Source organism: Mus caroli, chromosome 11 (assembly GCF_900094665.2).
Source record: "Mus caroli chromosome 11, CAROLI_EIJ_v1.1, whole genome shotgun sequence".
In the NCBI taxonomy this organism is placed as follows: domain Eukaryota; kingdom Metazoa; phylum Chordata; class Mammalia; order Rodentia; family Muridae; genus Mus; species Mus caroli.
The window spans coordinates 89,375,332-89,393,053 of record NC_034580.1 but is presented as its reverse complement, the minus strand read 5'-3'; the positions used below and the strand labels follow the sequence as shown (position 1 = coordinate 89,393,053).

General features: G+C 43.2%; 1 pseudogene; it reads right to left on the bottom strand.

Moving 5' to 3' along the window:
• Positions 1–3,168: 3,168 nt before the first annotated feature.
• On the bottom strand, positions 3,169–4,172 carry LOC110306264 (annotated as a pseudogene).
• Positions 4,173–17,722: the final 13,550 nt, after the last annotated feature.

The window sequence follows — 17,722 nt, the reverse complement described above, 5'->3', positions numbered from 1 at the left end:
TCAAGTGAGACCATTAGATCAAAGGAGCCTGTCTATGGTGTTCTACTTGCCTGGTGATTTTGTAGACTTGTTGGGAGATTTTAGAAGAATACTTTGAAGACAACAGTTGGAGTTGAAAAAAACCAAAGTATAGCCTTTGTAGTGAGGAATGGAGCTATTTTCTACCCTTGGACATACTCTTGGCATGGTATAGAATTCCCCTTGAAGTAGAAACCTGTACTGTCTTGAGATACCAGTTGGTTATGAACACAGACATAGTTGGGTGTGGTATGGATTATCATCCAATCCAGATTCAGAGGGGAATTTGTTTGGGGTCCCTTAGTGAAGGGTGGACACAATAACCCTCTTCTTGGGAGTTCAGTTCTCTCATATTACCCTGGGAAGAGAAGAATCAGCCTTCCCCATCTCTGTAGGGTCAAGAGTATGTGGAACTTGGGCAGTTGAGGGGTCTCGTGGTGATGGACCACAGGACTTCAGAGGCTTCCTACTAGGGAGATCATTAGGTAAGAGGCCCTAGATAAATGAATATACTTTTATTTGAAAAAAAAAATGGCAGATTTCCAGGTTTTCTCCCATCCCTAAAAAAACTGCGTGATTTCCCCAGAGCAGGAACTTCCGGGAAGGGCTTTTGAGTTTCTTGCAAGCCCACTTTTTTGCCAGAGGGAGGAAATGGATATCTCTCCCACATCCTAAACAGAAGCTCAGCCCCCTCCAGAAGGAACACAGACTCTGGCTTGGGATCCCATCTCCTTGCTGGTGGTATGTTTCTCTGTGTACCGTGTACACTGTGCACTTCATCTGTTAATAAACATTGAGTGCTGTAGCTGCAAATTTCCTGACTTTTAATTATTTAATTTAGGCAGAAGAGTGAACCTATTTCAAGACCCCCAGATGGCAACACCAGTATTACCAGTGTCAGGTGATTAAAATACCTTTCAGCAGAACAGAGCGTGCATCTCCCCACCCCAACACAAGAATCGCAGACAAGATAGAGGGTTTCAGTGGCTATGAGGGGCTGCGTCTGGATGAAAAGCTCTAAGGACTGTGCAGATGAGGGATTACAATCATATTGGATTGCTTTATCATTTCCCCCTTAACCACAGATTTCTTTTTATTTGTTTGATCATCTTTAAATACCCCAACCTGTCCTCTCTACTGTCCTCCACAATCCTTCTGCAGCCAGTGCTGCCAGCACAATGCTGAAACAAAATGAGGCTAAATGGGCCAGGGCCATTGGCTGAGACTGAGGACTCTCGGTTTCTTCAGCAAGTTCACCCTGTGGTGAATGGTGGACATTTCAGCCTTTCCTCTGGATTGAGAACCATGGGTCTGTCACAAAGCCTCTGTCCCTGCTGGTGCACAGAAAGACATCAGACAATAAACTGAGGTCAAAGGCAACTGATTCAGGCTTAAGCTTTCCCCTGTGAGACAGTACTTGAGAAAATTCTCAGGATGTGAGGAGCCAGGGGACCATAAAATGCTAGCTATCTGGTTTGCAAAGATGAGTCAGCTCCATAGAGAAGTGGGAAGCATGGGCTGGCAATTAAAGAGAAAATTGTCAAAACAGGCAGGGCGCGCCAGAGGCATCTTGGACTCGTAGCAGGTGCAACTGTCCAGATTGGAGCCCTATGTGCCAGCCTAGCTCAGCCACAGGCCTCTGAAGAATAACATTCTTTTCTTTTCTTAGAAAATACTAAAGGTTTTTATTTTTCAATATAAGATAACACAAATTAATTTTTACAACAATCTTAGACTCCAGGGCTTCTCTATGAGGATAGCTCATCATGTAAACAGACTACTATCTAAAATGATTGAGCAATCGTATGTGAGTGTTCAAGACCAAAGGACCTCTGAACAAGGAGGAGCCACAAAAGGGCACCTCCTTGCCTCCTTTCCTCGGTAGGTAGGATGTGTTACTGAACAGTTGAGGCTAACTTGGTGGAAAATGGTCTCAATGTTATCAGAATACAGTGGCGCCAAGTTCATGTGAACCTGAAGACTATAATCCAGTTGTACCTATCGTCTTCTTTAACAAAAGCTTAAGCTGGGTGTAGTTGTTTACACCTTCAATCTCAACACTGGGAGACAGAGGCAGGCATATCTTCTCTGGGCATCTACTGATTGAGTGAGTTCCAGGCTAGCCATGGCTACAAAGTGAGATGCTGTCTCAAAATACACACAACTAAAAAAAAAGCATAATATCTAGGAACTAGGGATAATGCTTAGTGGTAGAGCACTTGCCTAGAATGAGCAAGTCCCTGTCTGGGTTTAAGCTTCAGTAATGGAATTGGAGTGGGGAACCATTTGCCAGTATGAAACCGGCATCATACTGGTTAGAAGTTAAATTAATTTCATGCTAAGGTGCGAAAGAGAAAAGAGGCTGTACAAGACCTAGTGTTTGTCCTGCGACCCAGCAGATATGGGCCCAAGAGAGTAGAGTGGTGTGCTGGACTAACCAAGAGAAAGAAGCTGAGCTGGGTGGTGGTGGTGTCCCCCTTTAATCCCAGCACTCAGGAGGCAGGCAGGTGGATCTCCGTAAGTCTAAGGCCAGCCTGGTCTTCAGAGCTATTTCCAAGACAGTCAGGGCTACACATAGAAGCCCTGTCTTGAAAGAAAGGAAGAAAGAAAGAGAGAGAGAGAGAGAGAGAGAGAGAGAGAGAGAGAGAGAGAGAGAGAGAGAGAGAGAGAGAGAGAGAAAGAGAGAGAGAGAGAAAGGGGGTGGGGGGGAGAACAACCTGTGGTTCGGCTTAGAAAGCCAGGATCCTGCCAAGTGTAGCCATGAGCTGTGCCCACCTCTCAGAGAAGTCCAGGCTAATGCATGTCAGGAGGCCTCCGCTGTGCAAACTGGTTGGTGGGCACCTCTATCATGATTTGTCAGTGCTCATAGTGATCAAGGGAAAAGAATCAAGAGGCCTTAGTATTGGAAGCACTCCAACATAATTTACCTAGGAAAGCAAGGATCAGAGTCCTTCTCTAGGATAAATGATTAAAAAAAAATAGTGAGGTCCTTGACTCTACACCACTGACATTTTCCACCAACCTGAAAGCAGTGCAAAATGGTTTTCCTCACTCACCCAAGGAAAATCTGCACACTCACTCAGGCCTCAGTTAGCCACATCACTCCTATGTCAGAGCCCAGAAAGTTACAGACCCTGGACAAAAAGCACTCTAGAAGCCAGTGGGTGTGAGCACATTCAGGTCACGGGATTTGAGATTATGGGTTCGAAGCAGCTGTTTTCTTTCCTTCTACCACTGGGACATCCATCTTTGGCATCTTTAAGGTTGCTGGATTCTCACCTAGTCTTGTGGCCTGGGCATACATCACCTCCACAAGGGAGGGTTTGGGGGCACCTTTGTCAGCCTGAATGGCAAAACCAGAATCAGATTTCTGCAGGGGTCGTGGTCCAAAGAGGCTCCATTTGTCTGCTGAGTTCCTATCATTTCCACTCCCAGGATCCATGGTATGATGATTCAGAGCAGGTAAGGCTGTGGAGGAGCCAGATGGGAACCAGCCTCTGGACTTCTGCTTCGGGGACAAGTGACCGGTGCTGCTTGGGGTGGACTGGGCTGATGCAGGCTGCTTCTCTTCTCTTGTTGTCTCTCCACTCTGCAGCTTTAGTTTATGAAGTGCTTCTGCCACTCGAAGGGACTCAGTCTCCTCAGTGGAAACCCTTATGGGGCATGTAAGCCAGCATCTCTCAGTCCTGCCTGTTGTTCAAAACTCTGGATGCTCTCTTGGGTCTGTTTTGTGGTCAGGGAACTCATGATGACATGGGTAGCTTTAGCCTTCACCACAGGGGCCTTGTCTGAACTGTCAGTGGCTGGTGATAGAGTCCCAGCAAGGGAAGAGACACGGACTGCTCCTTCCTCTGTCCTGTCAAGATGCTGATACTTGCTCTCTGGAATCACTGACTTCCAGGGGATGCTGTCCATGTCCGATGGAGGAGGAGTCATGGTCGCAGAGTCCTTTAGGGAATCATCCTAGCTGAATGCTCGGCGGTACATCCCGATGGGCAGGGACATCTTGCCTAGAGGCCCACTGGGAGCAAGAGCAGGCACTTCTGGTTGTCTTGAAGTCATTGAAAGACTGGGATCCAGGTGTTTTTTCTATACAGAATCCGGAGCTGAGTCCCTTCCATCACAGTGAAACATCGCAGGACTATGCTGACAGACAGATGTTAATGAGGAGAATTGCCCAGCTTCTGCAAATTAGCAAAGCTTCTGAGGAGGGAAGGGTCCATCCAGAGGTTCTGCTCGCCCGCCGCCTGGGGCCCGACTTTCCGCACTAAAGAGGCTCCCAGGCTCCAGATAGCTCAAGAGGCTGCTGAGTTGAGCAGAGCCATGCCATTGGGAGAGCGAGCGCGATGGAGGCAGAAGAATAACATTCTTGATCTTCCCATTCTGTGGCAGAGTTCTTTGCCCAAGGAGCTGGCAGGTGTAATCTGCTGAGGGGCTGCGGGGGTGGATGATACTAGGGACTGGGATTCACCTCTCCAGGTGTGAATACAATTCTCTGGGACCTTTCTCCATTCTCTAAACCTTCCAGGCCTCCAGAGCAGGGAGTACTGGGAGACTCTGTACCTTAGTACAGTGATGAGTGAGGTCTTTATGGAGCCCCGATAGTTTGGCTTATGTATCAGCTGGTTTTGTAGGTCAACTTGACACAAGCTAGAGTCACCAGAGAGGAAGGAGCCTCAGTTGAGGAAATGCCTCCATGAGATCCAACTGTAGGGTATTTCCTCAATTAGTGATCGGTGAGGGAGGACCCAGATCATAGTGGGTGGTGCCATCCTTGGGCTGGTAGTCTTGGGTTCTATAAGAAATCAAGCTGAGCAAGCCAGGGGAGGAAGCCAGTAAGCAGCTCTCTCCATTGCCTCAGGATCAGCTCCTGCCTCCAGGTTCCAGTCCTGCTTGAGTTTCTGTCCTGTCTTCCTCCAATGATGAACTATAACCTGGAAGTGTAAGTTGCCAAATAAGCCCTTTTCCTCCCCAACTTTCTTTTTGTTGTAGCAATAAAACCCTGACTAAGTAGCTTACTTTTTTTTTTTTAAATCATTCTTACTGGATGACATCACAGTGTGGAGTGAGGGCACCGACCAGCTCAGAGTATTTAAATGTTGAGTCCTGATATCTGGGTGATACCGGTAGATGAACATGCTGAGAATCTCTCTCATCACTTGTAAAATGGGGACAACAATGCCTCTCATAAAAAAAAAGTGTGCCCATCATAGCGGGCAGGAAGGATATACTCCCATCCTCCCTTCGCCATCTTCTCTGTTATGCTTACTGTTAGGATGGTTGACTTGATCCAATGGTGAGATTATCACCTTGGCAAAACTTTGTCTTTTCCTGAACCAATGAACTGTAGTTGTTGTATAGCAGTTTCTTCCATCTTGGAAGGAAACTTCTTAAGACATAGGCTATAAAACAGAAGTGAAACGAGGGCATGTTTTAGGTCAAAGATTCAACTTTTTCAGTGAAACAACACAGGATGTTTAAGGAGAGGTGAGATAGTAAGACAGGAAATAAGCAACTCAAAACAGGAAGTCCCTGAATCTGACCAGTTTCACTTGGGCCCTCTCTGCTGAAGAGTATGTAAGCTGAACTGGCTGAAAGGGACTCAGTCCAAATGAGCTACTGGGAAAGACACTCTCCTGTTGAGACCTGTTGAGCTACCTGCAGTCCATTCAGTGGGCTCCAGATTTTCAGCTTTCATGAGTTGTCACCCATGCTAAAGTGTGCTTGGTGATGGGGCTGCTGCTGAGTCATTTCTCCTCTTGTAAATAGGAGAAATTTTTATAATTATCTCCAGTAAACTTCATTGGTTCACTAAATTGGACTTTGGTGGTATCCATACTTTAGTCTGTTGTTGATTTCCTGTCTGGGGAGAGTGACTTTTTTTTCATGTTTCTCCAGGAATATTGTTAGATAACAGTAATCTACTTTATTGTTTGCCCTTACATTAAAAATTAAAAAGGAAAACTGGTAGCAGGGTTGCTATAGAAACATCCATTGTTTGAGTGGGAGGAGACTAAGTTTCCTGAGCGAGTTTGTCATTATAATTAGTAATGATCATTGCAGTTAGTGGTAAATTTCTGTCTTCTCTTTGAACTTCTCTGGTCCTTCACCTCCAAAGAGGGCTTGTCATAGCTTGTCTGATAGCTTACAGGCACTTCCACTAGTTCATCTCAGGATCCTAGCAACAGCTTACATCATCATCTGCCTTTAGCACCTGTGGACACCTGGTGTACTGGGTATGGTATGTGTGGGCTGCTTATAAAAGGACTGCCTACCATTCCATCATTCTCTGTTCCCACATGTTCCTGCCCCCTCTTATTGTTTTTCTCTGTGACATACCCCTAATTTGCCCTCATAGCTCTGCCTCATCTGTCTGCCTGTGTACATGTCCTCTCGCCTGCCTCTACTCTTTCTCAGGTCCTCACTCCTCTCCCTACCCTCACTAAACCTCCTTTATACCAGATCTGTTGCTTGGTATAATTACTCAAGGACATACCTTGGCATGGGTCTACCAGGTACCCCCTCGTGGCTTTATATTTCATAACTTTGTCTGTTTAGGTATTGTGTCAAAACAAAAATTACCCCATGTTTAATGCATTTTCTTATAGAAGTTGAGGGTTTCCATCTTTAGGCTGATAGAGAAGTGCTATCCACTTAAGATTATGGCTTGTGGTTGGCTCTTGGCTCATTGGCCTTTAGGCAGAATTTGCTAAGTGGCGAAGAGTGTATGTAAAATAGAGGTCTAGCTTTCTGTTAATCTCTGCATCATTGCTCTTCACAGTTATGTATGCTTTGGGTCCCTGCTCCCTACTGTCCCAATGTAGGGCTAGAGCCTTGTTCTGAATTCTTCCTCTTTAACAGAGCCCTTGATCCTTTTCCAGATCTTGGCTCCCCTTCGTCTGGGATTTGGATTCTCTTTCCCACAATGCCTGATGAACATGCTCTCTTTTCCTAGGCCACTCACTTCATGGCACTGTATTTAGCCACCACAGTGTCACACCCACTGGTGTCTCCATACTTTGAGGTTGGAATCCCTTGTACTGAAGCCCCCAGTTGATGAGGCTTGAGACTACTGTGTCCTGATGCATTGTGGGCTTTGATTTCTTTCTTCAGGAACTGACTTTAATCATGGTCTATTTCTCCTAGTTTCCTCTTCTTGCTGTAGCTCTTTGACAGGTCGACATCGCAGGGTGTAGGGCTGAGAATGCCCCATGTCCTTGTTCATGATGCAGCTCACAAATAAACCCACCATTACTGATTTATTTATGACTTATGCTCACCTCTTTCCTGACAGGCTTTCGACAGAATCCCAGACAGCTTCCAGCAAACACTTCCTCAAGTGGTTCTGTACAAGGCATAGACATGCTAAATGGATGAAGGATCTTAAGAGGAATGCTAGAAGGATATATTTGTCCTCAAGCAACATATTGTTGAGGTTTTATAACTGCCAAAGCAACAAACGATAACCTGACTTGTATGATTCTCTTTTGTTGGTTAATGGTAACACAACTGAGGCCATGCTGATTGTTACTTAATTCTGCATCTTTAGGCTAATGTAGTGCAGTTCAATTAAGATTTCCTAACTATTCTTGAGGAATAAATTAAGTGGTAGTTTGAGCATCATAATAGAACAATTTAACTTAACCAACATTAACTTATTTTTAATTAAGCAAGCTATGAGCACATAGTCTGAAACAGCATGAGCATTATGACACAATCTATGGGGGATAGGAAGAAACAGTGTATTGCTTTTAGTAGCTCAGAGTGTAAGAGAGGGGGCTGAGAGTGTAATCCTATATTTATGAAGCAAAGGAAAAAGAGTAAGAACTAAAGAAGGGGCATATACACAGCTCAGGAGAGCTGAGGTTCTTGTAATGATGTGGTTGAGACATTCAGGATCTGAGTGACAGGAGGATGTGGGAGGGATTAGTGGAAGCAAAGATCTTTTGAAGTCCAAGGAATAGTGGAACCCATGGATATAAAAATCATAGTATGTGTGTTTGTATAAAAGTCATTTCCAGGAGGCTTTGGGTGCTCTAGCAGTTCTCTACATTCCTTCTCCCATTTACCAAGTATGACTTGTACAGAAGCATGTGAGATAGTGTTTATTGGAAGCTGTCTGGAATTCTGTCAAAAGCCTGTGAGGAAAGGGGTGAGCATCAGTCATAGATAAGTCAGTAATGGTGGGGTTGTTTGTGAGCTGCATCATGAACAAGGACATGGGGCATTCTCAGCCCTAGCTTGGATTCTAGAACATCTCTTTGAAGGGGAGATCACAGACAATAAAGTCAACACGGTAGGGCCTGCCTTTCAGAGTCTGGAACGGTATACCAAGAAGTTGCAGAGAGCTATGAACCATGTTCCTTGAATATGTGGTTTTGTTGTATAGCCATAGCCAGAGGAAACAGAGGAGGGTTTTTGAGTCAGAAAGAGGTTTCCAGAATTGGGTTTTAAGCAAATTATTTTGTCAGTTAAATTCTGGAGCCAGATAGACTGAAGACCCAAGCTAGTGCCCCTGCATTAGTTGGAAAAAAAAAAAAAGGGTAAATAGAGAAAGAGAAAGTGGAACTGCAAAGATGAAATAAAGGGATGTGGGAGACATCATTGCTCAGTGTCTTTCCTGGAATCTGTTCCCATATGCACTCTCATTGCCTGAGTTTTCTATGATGTAGTCCAAGGGAGAGTCAGGGTGGATGCTGGAGCCAGACAGGCTCAGTCCCTACCCTTCCACTCATCAGCTGTGTGATTTTAAATATATCACTTAAAATTGTTAATTTTGTGTCTGTGTGAATGTGTGTGTATATGAGCATGCCTGTGTGTGTGTGAATGTGTATATGCATTTTGTATGTGTCTAAATGTGCGAATGTGTGTATATGTGTGTATGCATGGGTATGTTTGTGTATGAATGTGTGTGTGTGTTCCTCCCACAATGCATGTGCAGCTTTGGAAAGTCAGTTCTCTCCTTCCACTAGGTATTGAACTCAAAAGGACTCTTGTGGCAAGTTGGGCTTTTAACAGTGGAGGGAATCATCTCTCTGCCTCCAACTTACTTTTTTTCAGAGTCTCACCCTAACCTGAGGATAGCGTTCACTTCTGAAGGCCATTTTCAAGAGTCAGTGTGTGAGTGAAGTCTTTCTCCGGTGCCCGTCCCAGGGGATCTTCAGGAAGCAGCTCTTTCTAAGCCCGTCTCTGTTGCCCACATACTGCCCCAAACTTGCTCAGGTACCCAGAATGTACTCCTTGCTTTTGGATTTTGATTTTATGCCTCCCTCTTGCTGGCCTGCCTGGATTGCCGAACACTGACTATTGCTTCTGATATTTATCTTGACTCTAGAGCTCTCAGCTAGTGGTACTTGAAATATGAGATAGAACTATAAAACAAATGTTGAATTTTAAAAACACAGCATGGAAAATATGAACACAAATTATCCTATTAGTATTTACTTACACAGATATATAGACATGATTATATTTGGTTATATTGAGTTAAATAAAATCTATTCCTAAAATTAATTTCATTTATTCATTTTTGCTATAGGATAGTAATGGAATCTGGGTGTTTTTTTGGGGGGAGGCACATTTTAAAGCACACCTCACAATTTTAACCATTTTATTTTGCTGAACTTGTATGATTATGGGTTAGTCAATAGTAAGTGTAAATTGATATTATTAACCTGATTTTTCATAAAACTGGGACCCAAAGAACTTAGGGTAATTATTTAAATTTTATTTAATTTATTTACATTTTTAAAATGATTTTTAATGTTAGTACACAGAACAATAGGTTTTATTATGACTTTTCCCTACACATGTGTTATTAGACTTTGCTCTCTTCTGTTCTCATTTTCCACTGCCCTCTGATGCCCCTCTCACCAGCTCTGGCTGATTCTCTTCCTTCCCCTGGGTAGTCTCCCCACATGCCCCCTCTTTTATGTCATATGTATTCATCACAATCTCTTTTACTCCCCTCCCTAAAGATCTGTTCTCCCTTCAGTAATTCCCCTCTCATATCATGACTTCATATATATAAATCACACACACACACACACACACACACACACACACTCACATCCACCCACATTTATATCCAGAGTCTGCTATGAGAGAAACTGTGGAATTTGTCTCTCTGTATCTGGCTTATTTCACTTAACATGATGAGTTGGGGTTCTATATTTTCTTGTACATGTGATGCTTTCTTTTTTCTTTACAATTACACACAATTCCATCACATAGGCTATTTCTTTACTCACCCATTTTTTTTTTTTAAAAAGCACTTAAAGTATGGCTAGGGTGAGTGAAATGATTCAGTGACTTTCACATTTGCTATGTAATCTAATGATCCTGCAAGTTGACATCTTCTTGACATAGACATACACACACACACGCACACACACACACACACACACACACACACCACACAGTCACAGATACATACAGTCACAGACACAGATACAGACAGATACAAAGACACACAGATACAGACAGGCACAGATACAGATAGACACAAAGACACAGACAGACATAGAGAACCAAACACATAGACATTGATGCAGACACATAGACGCAGACAGACAGACAGACACAGATACACGCAGAGACAGACAGACAGAAAGAGACAGACAGACAGAGACAGAAATAGAAAGAGGAACTGGTACCTCCATACCCTAACATGCACACACAAAGTATTGAAAAATTAAGAATCAGGGATACTAGAAATGTAAAACTCATGAATGGCTAGAGTTTGTTGTTTGCTTTCTTTTTCTCTTGTGTGGCATTATATTCTAAACCAGAGTTTGGTAAATGTGTTTATGAGCCAAAGCTTGTCTTCTCTCTATTTTGAATCTTATGCCCTAAGAATAGCTTTTAAATTTTACATTGTTGAAATAATTTAAAATTTTTTTCACAAAAAGTACATAACATTTGAATTTCAATATATCTAAACAAATCTTTATTGGGATCTAGCCATGCACATTTATCCCCATATTGTGTGTGGCTGCTTTTATGCTACAGTAGAAGACTTGTAAAGCTGTGGCAAGGATCTGTCCACAGAGCCCAAGATGTCTACTCTCTGGCTTTCTGATGAGTTTCTCGACCTCTGTTCTGGACCACTCTCTCAGTGTTACACCCTTTCCTCTTTGCTGACCGCTGGCTTCTGGATCACTCTCTGCTCTCCTGAATGTCCCGTTGTCTGTATCTTGTCTTGGATGCCCAGCATACTCCAGAATTCATGATTTAGCTCATTCACCTCTTATAACACATACCCAACCCTGGGCAGGTTGCCGCTCTCTCTGTCACTTGTAGCTATGGAGTTACTTGTATGTGATTTCAAAGTGAGCCAGTCTGCTTGGGACACTTGTCACAGATGCCGTCTTTGTGTTTTGCTTTATGTGTGTTGTGACTTTCCCTAAACCAATCACAGATATGTTGAAAACACTATGCTCACAAATTTCTGCGGAAGACAGACAGATTGCCACCGCGATGGGGATGGCCATCTGCTGTTATCAGTGTGGAGGAGATTGCTCAGGGAGCCGACTGCAGAGAGTGCAATGCAAATGTGTTTTTAAGCTTGACTAATGCTCCAAAGAAAACCCTAGATGGTGACAAGCAGAAAGGTTCTGGGTTCTAAGAAAAACCTTACTTCCTCACTTTGTAGCCTCTTACCACCACAAATACCCTTTCTTTGAAAAAAATATTTTTAAAGAAAAATAAATAAATATAATCACCATTTTCAAAAAGGGAGCCATCTGTTTTGGGCAGGTAGGATGCTGGGACCTGGTTCAAATTTGCAGGTAGCTTGTACCGACGCCCAGACTGTCTCTGCAAGTCATCAAAGGGTCCACCAACAGTACTGGCTTTTTTCCTCATTCTATTTCTGTAACATACATTCTTTCTCAGGAGGGTTTTCAGACTGACCCTCCCCACAGCTCCCATTCCTTGCCTCATTCCTCTGGCTCTCAGTGGTAAGCACAAATTAGCTCTCACGTTCATTCTGTCCAGTTCAGTTTCACAGTTCTTGGGTTTCCAAAATTGCAGTTTCAGTGTGGTATCTTGATGCCTAATACAGAGCCTGTCCATGTTGAAGTAAATACTCCCGTATAAGAGTCTCTTCAACAACTGGTGACTTAGCAACAGCCAATCAATACCCTGAAATAGCCCACAGCAGCTTGCCTCTCTCCCTCTCTACTTCTTCCTTCAGATTCTTTCCTCAGCTGTTCATAGCCTTAGGTTTCAGTTCCTTCTGGGCACTCCTCTTAAGCCTCTGTTCCTCCGAATGTGTCCCCTGAAATTCTTGTGAAACTAAACTTACATCCCTTGCCTCATATCACAGTTGCTCAGAGGCAAGGTCATAGCCGTGATAATAGGAAAACCTTCTAGGAACTAAGTTGCTCGAAGCCAATAGGAGTTAGAAAAACAGACCTATCTAGTGCCTGAGAGGTGGGAAATGAAACCTGCGTCTTAGCTCAGTGAACCCTTAGGTATCAGATGGACTGTTTGGACCTAGAGAGTAAGCTTCCTCCTATTGGAATTATTTGAATTTGATTTGCTCCTTGCCACTCCATGAACCTTGGCCAGCACAACAGGCCTGCTGGCATTTAGTCTAGGCTCTGCCCCATAGTTACCTGGCAATAGCCAGGTATATCTGACTTACTATAAAAGGGGCTGCTTGCCCCCTCCTCTCTCTCTTTCTCTCTCTCTTGTCCTCTTGCTCTCTTTTCTTGCTCCTGCTCTTTCTCTATCCCCATTCCCTTCCTCCTCTCTCATGGCTGGCCTCTACTCCTCTTCTCTCTCTCTCTCTCTCTCTCTCTCTCTCTCTGTGTGTGTGTGTCCCTTTTTCTCAACTCCCCTCCCTATGTCCTGAATAAACTCTATTCTATACCATCCTGTGGCTGGTACCTCAGGGGGAAGGGATGCCTCAGCGTGGGCCCACAGAGGCACCCTCTTACCCCACACTATACCACACCTACACCAAACATATCCCTCCTTTCTTATCTTTTCATAAAACATAACAAGACCTTCTTCCAGAGAACACACAGACAACTTCAGAGGTTCCTTTGTAGTTTTAAAAAGTTTCAATATGGCCAGTTCCCTTAAAAAGTGGGAGCTAATGGTCTTATGTTGTTGACCAGGTCAAAGAAAAGTCACTTATTTGTATATTATATCTCTCTGACTCAAAGCAAAGTAATGAAAACCCCACTTTATTCTTTGGGGAAAAATGGAGAACTCAGCCTTTGTAATCTGTCTGGATTTCTCATGAGCTCGAGTCTTCACTTATTCTTTCATTTTCTTTATTCACTCAGTGAATATCTACCAACGAACACTATTTATGTGTGATAAACCATGATGAGACTGGAGCTAGCTTGTGGAGAAGATTCCTGCTCACACGTGCACTCTGCTAAATGATGTGACAATTAAGCCGCCAGAAAAGCATTATGTACAAAAAAGGCAGAACAGAGAATTAAAGCAGAGCGACCTCCTCGGGAGGTGGCTATTTTGGACTGGGCTGTCAAGGAAGCCATTTTAAGAAGTTGGCGTTGGTTTAAACCCTTGAGTACATCCAACATTAGTTCTGAATAACCTTTGGCAGGCAGGAATCCTCCTGATTGCAGCCTCTGACCCCAGAACTTCATACTTACCAGTTATTGCCCACACTAAGCCTGAACTCTAGCCCTGAGAAAGGGACCCAGATAGGAGTAGACTTTATCAGAGCAATTCTGTCCCATTTTTCCAGCCAAGCTGCAGGAGAAAGAGGTGAAGACAGAAGCTATTAGGAACAGTGAAGGGCAGGCTTGTCTGAGTGGTAGAGGTGAAATGGGATCTTGTCTCTGTCAGATAAAACTAGGAAGCCTGCTATGTGAGTGAATCGGAGGGCTGAATGGCTGCCAAAGCTGAACAATGAAGGGCAGCTGGCACGCATAAGCACAGTGGGAAATCAATAGTGTGCCTTTTAGGAGGGTAGATTAAACTGCACAGAGGGTGGCCGGAATGGCACTTGGAGAATAGGTGTGGCCCACTGGTCCACTGAGACAAGAGGCCTCAGGCATGGCGATATTATCGGATCTAGGCAGCCTCCCTATGTCCTTTAGTGTAGCAGAGAAAAACCATAGGCTTTCTGGGGCTTGAGTCAGACCCTGGTTTGGACAGAAAGATTCTGTGAGGGTAGTGTCTGGAAGCCCCTGCAAAAATATTCCCTCTTAAAGGGGGAGGGGATTTAATGGTGTTTTGATCCCCCTGCCTGTTTCTGTTCTACTATCACCTTGGGTAAATGTTCTGATGCAGTGCATGATATAGAATAACTTTGTTATATATAATAATAACATGTTGTTGCTGCTGCTGCTGTTAGACATTTTAGTTGGCTTAGAATGAAGTTGAAGTTATAGTCTATGGCAAGAATCTGGGGGCTTAGAGTCAAAGACACAGCTCTGTTGTTATCTGGTGAGTCAGATTAATCAGCTAGGCTTTAGCTTCATTTAAAATCGCTTGAATTACTTTTTAATCTTTTGCTTTGAGACAAAGGTTCACTACTTAGCAAAGGCTGGCTCAGTGGCGATGTACCAATGGAGTCGTTTGATGCATTTGGGGGAGAGGCTTGAAGGTGTATTGAAGTATACAGTTTGAAGTTATGATATCAGCACACAGCAGCCAAGAACTGCTTGTATCAAAGACTTAGAATAAAGTAGAGCAGACACGGCATTCTAAGTATACAGGGTAGATTGTATCCTGGTTCATGATAAGGAATAGTCGCAGTATCACAGAGAGAAGGAAATGGCAGAGAAAAATTAAACAGACACATCAAAGCCACTCTCCAGGTTCTAAAGTAAAAGATAGTAGTTGAGTTTTGTTTAGTGACTGCATTGAGGTGTTTTGGATTATGCAAACAAAGACTTGGGAGTTACAAATAAGCATTTTAAAAAACATTAATTTTAAAGAATTATGTGTGCATATGAGTGCAGATACCCAGAGAGGCCAGGGATGATGCCCCCCCCCCCCGACCCAGAGTCTCAGGTGGTTGTGAGCCATGTGACACTGGATACAGAGTACCCAATTCAAGTGCTTTGCAAGAGCAGTGCACATTAACCACTGAGCTATCTTTCCTGCCCTGAGGTAAGTTGTTTGTGTAATAGTAAAATGAGAGAACAATGAGTTTCAGAGGGAGTCAGAGTGTGAAGGGGTGTATGAACTGAGAGAGGAGGTTCAATACTGGGGCATACAGAAACATTTTATTTACTTGTTTTTTTTTAATTATATTTTAGTTATTTTATTGTTTGTTCAGATCTTCTGATACACACATGCCACTTTCTCCAGGGATTTGAAAATTGTCACCGTGGCGCAGGTGGAAGAGAGTCACCAGAGAAAAAAGGAGAGGATGAGTTCCAATCAGAGAGGTGTAAAGAGAAGAGAAACACTGCAGGTGACTGGAGCAAAGCCAGAGTTCTGCTTCATAGCATCATAGCATTGTAGCATGGTAGCAAAGGAACTGCTCAGGACTCTTCTAAGTGCTGGCCCAGGAATGCCTGAATAAATGAGGCTGGGGTGGGGATACGAATGTTCAGTAGTTTTAGATAGCTGAATGTTATTGGTCTCTCCCTGGTAATGGATAGAAAGAATGAGACCATTCGAAACTCTCCAGGGACAGGATGACATCTCGTGCACTTGACTGTTTAGGTTAATAAAGTCATTTAATTGACAAAGAGGGTGGAAGAGACCACAGTCTTACTGTCTTCTTTTGAATGTACAAACTTGGCCAAATGTTAAAATTTACTGGGCTAGAAATATAACTCCAAGGTTCTTTCTTGTACATGGACATCAGGATGACAGAGCAGCTTGAATCTATACACGCTGATGATTGAACAGAGATGACCTCTCTCCATGAATCTATACACGCTGATGACTGAACGCAGACGACCTCTCTCCATTCAGCTCCTGAGTTCTCTTTTCTTGGAGTTTCAGAGGAGTTTTGAGAAAGAGAGTCATTCAAAACCCTCAACAGCATCCTAAGTCCACGCTGTCCGTTGCTGTTGTTTCACCATTCATGTTATGGTGTATGGTCTCTCCATGCACACTCACATGTATGTACACACATGTGTACACATACATGCTTAGAAGGTTTCCTGAATTATTTGATACTAGGTTATAGACATCACACCCTTTTCCATGTAGTTGATGTGTTTCCTAAGAATAAAACATGGGTCTTTCATTATATGTCAACTTTAGTAATTCAGCATTAATATACTTTTGTGAGTTATGCATATTTTAATTTTGTCAATTGACTCAATACTGTTCTTTCTAGCCCCGCCTCCCTCTTCCTCCATCCCTCCCTCCCTGTCTCTCCCTCCCCATCCTCTAACACAGGAACAAATGTAGGACCAAGCACTCCATTTGGTTGTCACTTCTTTTTAGTCTCTTTCAATTTGTAATGTCTTGCAATCTTCCTTTGGCATTTGTGACACACGTATTTATAAATACGGTTCCAATTTTCTGGTGTGTATTTAATAGAAAATTCTTTGCTTTTAGACTCTTATGATGTTTTCTCGGTTAATTTGGGTTAACCATCCCTACGTACCCTATGCTTGATTCTATGTGCCAATCATGCCGTTATATCTGGAGGTACCCGATGTCCATCATTGATGTTAACTTTTACCATCCAGTCAAGGGATTTGTCTGGTTTCTGCTCTGCAGAATTGCTAGTTTTTCTTTCATGCACATTATTCTTAATACTCAATCTAGATGCTAGCCACTCCTTTGACTTCAGACCTGTGTTCTCTGTGTGGCCATGGGCAGGTAGAAGTGTGGCTTCTTTTGGTTCCTATTTGCACTTCAGAAGAAGGCTTTTCCTGATCTTAGTTTTATGTCGACTTCATTTCTGGAACCAAACCAGTCTCTGAATATTGCCTGGTACTTGAGTAAAGAAGTACTAAATAAATAAATAAATAAATAAATAAATGCCCCAATAGTAAAACGAAAGTCCCAGAATAAAGCCAGGCTGTCTTAGCTGCTCTCTTTCCTCTACTAGAGGAGATGGCAGGATTTCACAGGGCTGACCAGCCCTATAGCAGTACTATGCTGCCTGCATTTTGATGAGAATTTGATGGAAAGATCTCAGTGAAAATGAGAAGAGAACATAACATCTCAAGGATTGAACAGCAGAGGAAAAAAAAATTCCCAGTTGTGTGCTCCCATCCGGTGCATCATGCAGACAGGCAGGGTAGCCTTAGCAATGATGCAAAAGTAGGGATGGAACACAGGGATAGAATGCAGGAATGCCAATGGTCAATCAAGGCAAGCCCAAGTCCAAGAAATGGCAATTTTGGGCTGTTTCCCAAGGACTAGCCCAGGTACAGGACATGCTCAACACTATAAACGGAGACCTATAACCATTTCTTATACTTCATAACCTTTCTGTATTTACCTTTTCTCTTATCAAGTTTCTCTTCTACCAGATACCTTAGTTTTGCAGTGCTCTGTGGCCACCTTTGATCTTGTCTCTTGGTGCCTGTTCAGGCCTTTTCCTATCTTGGGGTGTATCTTGGGTTTTCATGTAACCTCATCACTGATAATGGGCCTCCTACTTTTTTTTAAATTAGGTACTTTCTTTTTTTTTTTTAATTCTTTTTTTTTGATTTTTAATATTTTTATTACATATTTTCCTCAATTACATTTCCAATGCTATCCCAAAAGTCCCCCATAGCGCCCCCCACTTCCCTAC